A 10,871-nucleotide genomic window follows, 5' to 3' on the forward strand; every position below is an offset into this window, starting at 1 on the left:
AAACTGCTTCGCAATTACAACTTTGTAAAGAAAAATCTTTCCCGTCGTGTATCAGGCAAAGTCCTCCATGGTTTGATCATGAATGTACCTCAGCTAAAAACAACATGAAACAAAGCCTCAAAACAGCTAAATCAAATAACTTCCGCGACCCCTATAAAACAAATTTTTTGACATCAAAAAAAGCCTATAGACAAATAATTAAAAAGAAAAAACATATATATTTTCATAACCTGTATTCTCAACTTGCAAACAGCAGGGACTCCAAAACATTCTGGTCAGTGATTAGGAAATTTCGGAAAAATCACAATACTTCTTTTATCGATGTAGACGTATGGGAGCAATTTTATTCGAATATATATCCCCCAAAACTATATCATAATGCCCGTTTTTTTGATGCAAGACATCCCATTTTTGACGCTATTATAACCAGTGACGAAATATATAGAGTCCTAAATAACTGTCCCAATCGTAAAGCACCTGGAACTGACCATATTTCTTATGAATTCTTTAAAAATCTTCCAAATAATTGGATACTGTATTTAACGGGCATGTTTAATAGAATACTGGAAACAACCATTACGCCGCATAACTGGAGTGAAGTCATTTTTACTATGATATTTAAAAAGGGCAACAGAGATGATCCAGCAAACTATAGAGGTATTGCCTTACTTAATTGTGTTGAAAAAATATTTACTAATATTTTGTTAAACAGACTCAGAGATTGGGTTGAAGTAAATAATGTTCTTCCCGAATGTCAGTCGGGTTTCAGGGGATCAAGGGGTTGCATTGATAATGTATTCACCCTCACTTCTGCGTACAACTGCAACTACGACTGAAAAAACGCAAAGTGTACGCTGCCTTTGTAGATTATAAGCGGGCTTTTGACTCCATTATCCATCATTTGCTGTGGCAAAAGCTATTTGGCCTTGGGGTGAGTTCTAAAATAATAGCCATTTTGAAAAACATTTATGATACTGCTAGGATGTACATCAAAACTCCAAACGGCTACACAAGACCATTTGATATTTCAACAGGAGTCTTACAGGGTGAACCTTTGAGTCCACTATTATTTAGTTTATTTATTGCGGATATAGAACAGTTTTTTATTAGTCAAGGATCACAAGGTATCTCCATTGATAGCCAAAATCAAATAATAATGCTATTGTATGCTGATGATTTGGTCATTCTTTGTGACTCGGAAGTTGAACTCGGTAAAAATTTAAGTTATCTAGAAAAATACAGTGACAAAAACCAGCTAACTGTAAATGTTGGCAAAACCAAAATTCTTCCATTTGCCCGAAGCGGTCAAATTGGCAATAAAGGCGTTAAGTTCCTATATAAGAATGAAAAAATAGAAGTTGTTAACAAATTTGTATATCTTGGAGTCACCCTAACCACAACATCACTTTTTAAAGCAATGGCCGATACAACAGTGGAAAGAGCAAAACACGCAATTGGTAACGTGATAGGTTTAATGGCTAAAACCAAAATGAATTCTTGGACATCTCGTGTGCAACTTTTCGATTCGCTAGTTCAAAGTCTTGTTATGAACTGTGTGCCCGTTTGGGGAATGAGATATGCTGACCAGTTAGAAAGAATACAAATAACTTTCTTTAAAAAACTTTTACATCTCAGTATCAATACACCTGATTATGCTGTTAGGTTGGAGACAGGAAGAGTAAAAATTTCTTTTACTATTTTCAAGCTAACTTTAAATTGGCTTATCAAGCTATCGCAAATGCATGATTTAAGACTTCCTCTTATTTGTTTTCTGCGTCAGCTTCAAATTTCTTCAGCAAATAATTCAATAAATACGAACAGATACAACTGGGTTTCACAGTTTAAGCAATATTTTCAAATATTAGATTATGAATTTTCTTGGGATGAAAACATCTCTGATTGGCTATTAAAAAACAAGAAAAGCATGTTAAAAAAGTATATGGATATGCTTCATCAAGAAGACATTCAAGCAGTCTCCATGTCAACATTCTCAACTATTTACAAACATTTATCCGTAGATACCTCACTACAGAAATATCTGGAATTTCAAATTCCCATAAAATACATTCCTGCCATGGCGCAACTTCGAACATCTAATCGCCATGTGTTAAAATTTACCTATAATGGTATAACATATCATATACGACCATCTGAAATCTGTACTATTTGTAACACAAACAAGTTGGAAACTCTTGAACATTTACTGTTTGAATGTCCCATTTACAGTTCAATGAGACCGGTTAATATGGCCCCCCTTAATAATTGCACCGACCTTATTGGTTGTCTTAATAATGTAACTATAATATCTCTGAAAGCAATTTCAATATATATTTGGAATATCATAAAACTTAGATCTTTTGTTTTAAATGAATAAGCTTCAGTTTCTCCTTCATTGGTGTTTATTTAAGAAAACAAGTCTCCATTTCAGTTAGTAATAGCGATTAACTTTTGTTTAAATTTGTTAATAGTTACTTATGTTCTAGACTAGTTGTTAGTTATATTCTGTACTTCAGTTTCTCCTTCATTGGTGTTTATTAAAAAAACCAAGTTCTCCATTTCAGTTAGTGATAGCGCTTAACTTTTGTTTAAATTTGTTAATAGTTATTTATGTTCTAGACTAGTTGTTAGTTATATTCTGTACTTACTAAACTCATTGTTATAAAACTGTAGTTTTTAAAAACAATAAATGTCTATCTATCTATCTATCTATCTATAGTAGGGGAGCAAAGTATGCTAAATGTGCAGTCACTCGAGCGCTTAGGGGACCTATTGGGTTGTGATTATTAGGTTCTAAAACCAAAAAAGTTAGGTAAAATTTTCCATTTTTGTGGGGACTTTGCATATTTTAATTTAATTTTCCATTTCCAACACCCGTTTTCTCCGATTATAGCGCCACCTATCCATAATTAGAAAAAATGTTTCGAATAAAAAATGCTTATTTTTACGCAAAGAATCCAAATCTGTAATAAAAAAATAGGGGTTCCTATTTAAGAATTTAAAGTAACCCCCCCCCCACCTCCGTGGGGGTCGTGTTTAGTACCATTCGATAGATTTCAGAAAAAATATTCAGAAATTGTAGTGTATTACCTATAAGAAGTTACCGTTAAGCCGGGTCCAGACTATGTAACAAAACATGTTAAATAACAAAGTTTTGTAACTTGTTACAAAATTTTAAATAAAAGAGTTTTAAAACACAGTGTTGTATAACATTTTTCTGGTTATATAGCATGTTTTATGTTATCTAACAGATGTCGGTAAACATCAAAGAAAGTTATAAAACCGCACCGCGACTGATCTACACCTAAAAACATGTTATTGAAACATTTCTCTGGCATAGTACGCGAGCAGCAACCATTGGAGTCATATCGCCTTGTTCATTCTGGAGTGATTGTGCTAGATTCTTCTTTGCTCTGTTCACGTAGGGTTATTTACGCGATGAAATTGTCGAAAGAACTGACTACTCATTTAATTGAGCTATTTCGTAAGTAACGAGTATTATGGGATTGCTATGGGATGAGCTACATTTATTGAGTTAAAAAACAAATAAAAAACACGATGAATAGACTGAAATAGAAGTGAAAATAGATACAGAAACTATAATTAAAACTAATTCACGTACGCCTATAACTCAAGCCAACAAATGAAAAGCAGTACGCGGAACCTTAACAGCAAATCGGTGCAAATCAACTCTAAATTTGACACAAATAATATTCTCTACAGAGCAGTGTTCAGACATAAAACTTTAACATTCACTTCATTCGCTACACAGATGCAGACTGCTTCATCAGCTACTCAAACAGGCACTCAATCATACAATATATCTGAGCCTTTCTATTCCGTCCACTACATCTACATCCACTACTTCTCCAGCTACACCAATTCAAACAGACAGTGACACTCAATCATGAACAGGTGAAGAAGATAATACTGAGGAATTAAATTTTACAGAAATGTTATACTTCCTCTCTGAAACAATGAGTAAAAAGTTTAAAAAATATACTTTGCTAATAATATAACTGTTAATCTTTCTCTTACTGGAATTGCATCTCGAAATGTCTTTCCTGCCTATTTTATGGCCGATTTCATTTATAAGAAATTCAAAATCAGAACTTTCTATTCTTAAGAAGCTTTTAAAACTGCCATCACATTTAATGTGTCCTGTCGATGGGTCTATGTTATCTCTTTCCAGATCAGCTAAAAGAGCTGTACCACTACCTATATTTTGCTCGAGCTGCTAATGAAGGACACACCCAAAATATTAATTTAACACGCCCGTGTCGCCTCCACAATATTATACAAGCTGCTGTTGCTATGAAGAGATCCTCCATACTTATATGACTCAATTTTATATACTACCTAACCTACCAGCTATCCATCTAAAATGCTGCAAAATTTATGCGCATGTTGTTGTTTTGTTTTTTGTTATATAGTCTGGATACTCATGCTATATATAACAAGTTACATAACAAAGTTGTACAACTTTGTTGTACAACTTTGTTATTAGCATGTTTTGTTACATAGTCTAGACCCGGCTTTAAAAGTTCCCCGTTTCAGGAAAAAATATTGTCTAAGAGTGACTAGTGACCTAGTGGGTAGACCTCGGATAAACTCGGATTCGTAAAGCAGAGGTTTAGATTTCAAATCCGGGGTGTGGATCTCCGATTTTTTTTATTTATTGTTACTGCATTCATGTCTATAGACAATGTTGCAATCTATTATGAGCACAATAAAAAAATATAGTAATAAAATAATAAATAAATATTTAAAAAAAAAACAAGAAAAAAAATACAATCACTGGAAGCGAAACTAAACAATACGGAAGAAATATAATAGACCTGGATCCCGCGTAAGAAAAAAAAGTTGATTAATAGCAAGCTGAAAATTTGTTAATAGCTTAACGGTGTCTAGTCGGACAAACATTGATGCACGTGAACACTGAAACAGGGGAACTTTTAATGGTGGAGCATGATAAACGTGTCGTCCTGACAAGTTTATGATGGTGAAAAATAGCAAGTTGTTTTTAAGTTTATTCAATAGCCAACGTTATATAATATATGAAAAAATGTTTGTCCGACAAAAAGGTTGGGCATTTTAACGAGTCCGACACGTAGAACATGTCACATCACAGGAACTATGTTGGTGATGAATAGCAGTCTGACTTTTGCATGAGAGGTTAATGAAACGTTAAAAAAGCAATTGGAAGTTCTGTCGGACAAAATGAATGGGAAATTTTCCTAGTCGGACATTCTAAACATGTAAGATATAGACAAAAATGCTGGTGATAAATAGCAAGCTAATTTTGATTTGTTTATGTAGAAATTATATTTTGTAACGCAAAAAGTTATATGTCGGACAAAAAGTTTGGGCAAATCGAAGGAAATAAATAAAAAACATTTTTTCAGAATGACTTAGTCACATATTGATAAAGCTATTTTGGTTGTATATTATTATTTATATTCACATATTTGCATGTGCATATATATATATACATGCACACTCCAAAAACAGTAAGGTAAGTATCAATGCATGTATATATTGCAAAAGAATTATTTTTTTGGGTGGAGTTTGTTCTAGATATTCTCAAAATGACAATAAAAAATGTCAAAGAACATGTGAAAGCAATCTCTTAGAGTTTTCTAATTAGGCGCATCAGAAAGTGCGGAAAATTTCCTACAAAAAACGTTGTATACATTTTTTTCCATACTCAAATCTTAACCCTGTAAACGACATTGAAAAATGTGAAGAGTCTAAAACTTCGGTGCTTATAAGAATAGACGTAAATATGACACATTATGCTTAGAAGTATGTATTAGAAGGCTGCATTTGTCACTGTGACACTTTGTGCTATACAAAGTAGTATTTGAAGGTACATGGTCTCTGAGTTTCTGTTTGCCACGTGTGTTGGAAAATAAAATTTATATTAACTATGGATTGTTTTTGTGTCTATTTTTGAGTGTCAACAGTTTAAATTTTAAGTCGCCAGATCGAAAGTGAAACCATTCAACGTAACATTTTTGAGTAATTTTCGAACATTTTACAAAGTTAGTAAAATACTTGGTCATCAATTCAATGAGGTTCAGTTGCCAGATAATTGTGAAAGTTCTTTTGAATATCATTCTTCGTGCTATAATGCTTTGCTTGATTGAAAAAGGGTACCTAAATAAATTATTATTAAAATTGTATAACGTAATTTTTCTCCACTTTCTACAAATGAAATAATAATGTAATTAATATGTCACATGACAAGAAATAATTTGCTGCCAAAATAAATCGATTAGTTTAAATTTGAAGTTACGATTGCAATTTATTATGAATTATTGTCAAAAGTGACAGTTTTTCTTAAATGGAAATGTATTCATAGACATAAGGGTAGACAGGGAATACAGTGCAAAAAGTCGATAGGTGGTCTATCTATCTCTCTTAACCAAGCGATCCCGCGCATGTGGCAGACAAAGATAGCTAGACCACTCAATCCATAATATAATTTGCCTGATCTACTATAAATGTATTACAGTGAGATATCTAAATGATGTTGAGATAAATCGAAAGATATCGATTGTAATTGATTGCAGGTACTTTTGACATAGAATAATCACCCCTTATTGAAATTTCAAAAATTATTTTTTTAAATTGTCCGACTACAAAATCTACCCCTTATTTTTTTCCGACAACAGTCATTCTTGGTAAGGAATAATTTACTTAATTAAATTTCATCTTTGTCGGAAAGCTATTTATCACCAGAATTTTTGTCTATATCTTACTTGTTTAGAATGTCCGACTACGAAAACTTCCCAATAATTTTGTCGGACAGAACTTCCAATTGCTTTTTTAACCTTTCATTAAACTCTCATGCAAAAATCAGACTGCTATTCATCACAAACATAATTCCTGTGATGTGACATGTTCTACGTGTCGGACTCGTTAAAATGCCCAACATTTTTGTCGGACAAAAATTTTCGCATATATAACATAACGTTGGCTATCGAATAAACTTAAAAACAACTTGCTATTTTTCACAATCATAAACTTGTCAGGACGACACGTTTATCATGCTCCACAATTAAAAATTCCCCTGTTCCAGTGTTCCCGTGCATCAAAGTTTGTCCGACTAGACACCGTTAAGCTATTAACAAATTTTCAGCTTGCTATTAATCAACTTTTCTTTCTTACGCGGGATCCAGGCATATAACCACTGGATTCGGAACTGGATATGGAACTGGATAATATTAGAAAACTGATATTATAATATGTAAGCACTACGAGCCTAGTAGGCCCATGGCTTGATGTACTATTCTTTTCCACTCCCTTTTGTCAGTCGCTTTTCTTTCCCAGTTCCTTAAGTTAATTCTTCTCATATCTTCTCTAACTCCATTACTCCATCGTGACCTCGGTCTTCCTCTTCGTCTTTTCCCTGCCAATGCACTAGATAGTACCATTCTGGGAATTCTAGATGGAATCATCCTCTGCACATGGCCCAACCATCTAAGTCTTTGCGCCTTAATTACTGCTAGTATGTTAGGATCTTGATGGAGCTCAGTTAGTTCCTTATTTGTTCTTCTTACCCATTGTCCATTTAAGTTTTTCGCACCAAGGATTTTGTGCAGTATTTTCCTCTCCCAAACTAATAACAATTCTTGATGTTTTTTTGTTGTGACCCATGTTTCAGAAGCATACGTTACTATCGGCCTTATTACGGTCTTGTAAGTTCTTAGTTTTGCTCTTCGTGATATATTTTTACTTCTTAACAACCCATTAAAAGCAAATATAGCGCGGTTGCCCGACATAATTCTCTTTTGTATTTCTTCTTCACAGTTAGGATCTCTTGTGAAGACAGTTCCTAAGTACTCAAATCTCTCAACTTCTTCGAATTTATACTGTGTTCCCTTCGCTGTTGTCATTGTTATGTATTGCCCCCGAACGAATGGCTTCTTTGTTCATTCCATATACTTTGTTTTTGCTTCATTTATATACCATCCTTTGGTTGCTGCCCTCTCCTCGAGTTTCATGACTGTTTCTATAAGTTCTATTTTGCTCCTAGCCAAGATTACCAAATCGTCTGCGAATGCCAAGCACTAATGTTTTTTGTGGTAGATCAGACCTATTCTATTAATGTTTGCTTCCTGTATAACCTTTTCTAGCGGAATGGGACGTTTCGGCGTCGCCGTTTCGGCGTGGCCATTTCGGCGTGGCCGTTTGGGCGTAGAGCCGTTTCGGCGTAGGCCGTTTCGGCGTAGGCCGTTTCGGCGTCGGCCATTTCGGCGTCAGAAATTTTATTTTAGTTGACTAAATACCTACATTGAGGTTTATTGGTCAGGCAATTTTTTGGAAAAAAATCTTTTAATATAGTTATTTAAATACATTGGAGTTCATTGGTCACACAATTTTAACATTAATGGTCAAGTAGAAAAATAAACTAAATATATTTCTTTTATAAACATTTTGTTATATTTTATTCTGCAAATACCTATATTGGATTTTTTATTAATGCATATTAATAATAATTGCTGTTCTCTTAATTGTCCCAGAGCTAATTAGATGATAACTGACATTTTTCAACTTTAATTAGACATACATTATATGGTATATAGACGGAGAATTTTAATATTGTTAAAATATCTTTTTTAAGCAAAAATATTTGCAGAATGTATATTTTTATAACCCTACATGGGGATGGCCCGTTTCGGCGCCGGCGATTCGGCGCCAGCGATTCGGCGTCGGCGTTTCGGCGCCTGCCGGTTCGGCGCCCGCCGATTCGGCGCCGGCTGATTCGGCGACAGATACTTTGGCAAAGTGAGAGAGAAAAAAAATAGTTGTTAATGTATGATAGTCTGAAATTTTCTTTAACAAAAAATGTAGAGTCAGGAGAACAATTTTCGACATTTTAATTTTAGAAGATGTAAAATAATACCCGAAAGTTAGGTTTGGACCGAAGGGTTAGGTCTTCCTCCTTTGAAAATTGTACTGTATAATATATAATATATATAATATATTAATTTTTTAATTAATTATGTGCAATTAAATAGCTTACATTTACAAAAGTTGGAAAAAATAACATTTAATATATTTTTTTAGTGTGGTATAGATATAAATCAAGAGCCTCTTAAATTTCTAAAAAAGTAACGTAGGTATAATCTAATGTCTTACTAATAGACTCCAATGTAGGTATTTAGTCAACTAAAATAAAATCTCTGACGCCGAAATGGCCGACGCCGAAACGGCCTACGCCGAAACGGCTCTACGCCCAAACGGCCACGCCGAAATGGCCACGCCGAAACGGCGACGCCGAAATGTCCTAGACCCCTTTTCTAGTAATATGCTAAACATTATAGACGATAATGGATCACCCTGCCGCACTCCTTGTTTGACCTCAAAGCTTTCTGTTATAGTATTGTTTATCTTGACTTTATTATACTGATATATCATACTGATATTGTTTAAAAACACTAATAATATTGATACAAAATGTTAATCAATTTTATTTATTGTTATAAGAATCAAAGGTAAATATGATTAGACGAATGAAGCCTTAGGTTTCGCAGTCAATATCCCAACCACACACACACATGTTGCAATCTATTTCAATACGGTTTATAGTACAAACTATACATTTAATATCAAAATAGTGGGATATATTTTTTTAGTTGAGGACACTTGGTCACATTGCATTGTTTCAAGATAAGGTGAAATATCTTCAATAAATGGAAAAAAGCATGTATGTCATATATTATAATACTTTCTATACTCTTAATATGTAGTCTCGTATAAATTTGTAGTGACATGATTTTAAGTATAAGAACAAGAAGCTTGCAACAATTTTCAGAGAAAATAGAAAACTAAAACTATTTTAAAATGATTATTCGAAATAAAACATATATGCACATATTCACTGTATTTGCCATCTAGTGGAATAACTGTAAAATTAAGTCAGTAAAAAAGGTACATTAAGTTTAATTAAATTAAGTAAATCATCTTGTATACTAAAGTTAAGGTTGGAAAATTGTCGTTTCAAAATGAAAATCGACAGGGGCAACAGTACCTACACTAAAATACTCTCTGTATAGATAATTATGTCAATGTTAATAATGCTGGATAGAGAATTGAATATCCTTTCAAATGAGCTAGCAAACGCCCCTATTCCCTATTTAAAAATAAGGGGTGGTGGAAATGGAAGGGAGGGGGTTGAAAAATGACAGATATGTATGTACCGTAAAAACTGTGTTCCTCTTAGATCAAAAGTCGGGCTTTTATATTTATATGTTAAGTTCAATATAAATTTCACATAACTGAACTATCACTGTATCCTCCATTTTGATTATTATTGTTCTCAACTAACGCTACTTTCAAAAATTCTTGCTTTCCTATCCATCTTTAATGTAAATTATTAAAAAATATAAAATATTTCTTTATTAACGCTAGTCTCCGATAAGGCTACCGTGATTTAATGCTGAGGTACTAAAATGTTATAAAATTAACAAACAGTACGAGCAAGAACAAAGAGTCCAGATCCTTCTTATAACTACAAGTGACTGAAAAATCGAAACAATAATAATTCTTACTGTGTTATACAGAAAAAGGCAGTAGAAATGATTAATCTCATATTTATCGACAACACTGTATGGTCCTCACTTGATGAGCTGTAAGGAAATATACACGTAAAGTTGTCCTCACTTTGTGCGCATAACGAAAAAGTATATACAGTCTCACTTTAATAGCTGCGTATAATGGCCTCACTTGGGTGGCAATATACTTGAACAATACGGGACACATATACGTAATTTTTTTTGTGTATATTCGTCATTTTTTAATTGCTATTTACTTGTCAAGGTCACTATGAAGAGTTGAAACGATTATGTCTACGTTTTCTACCGGTC

This window comes from Diabrotica virgifera, chromosome 9 (assembly GCF_917563875.1).
Source record: "Diabrotica virgifera virgifera chromosome 9, PGI_DIABVI_V3a".
NCBI lineage: Eukaryota > Metazoa > Arthropoda > Insecta > Coleoptera > Chrysomelidae > Diabrotica > Diabrotica virgifera.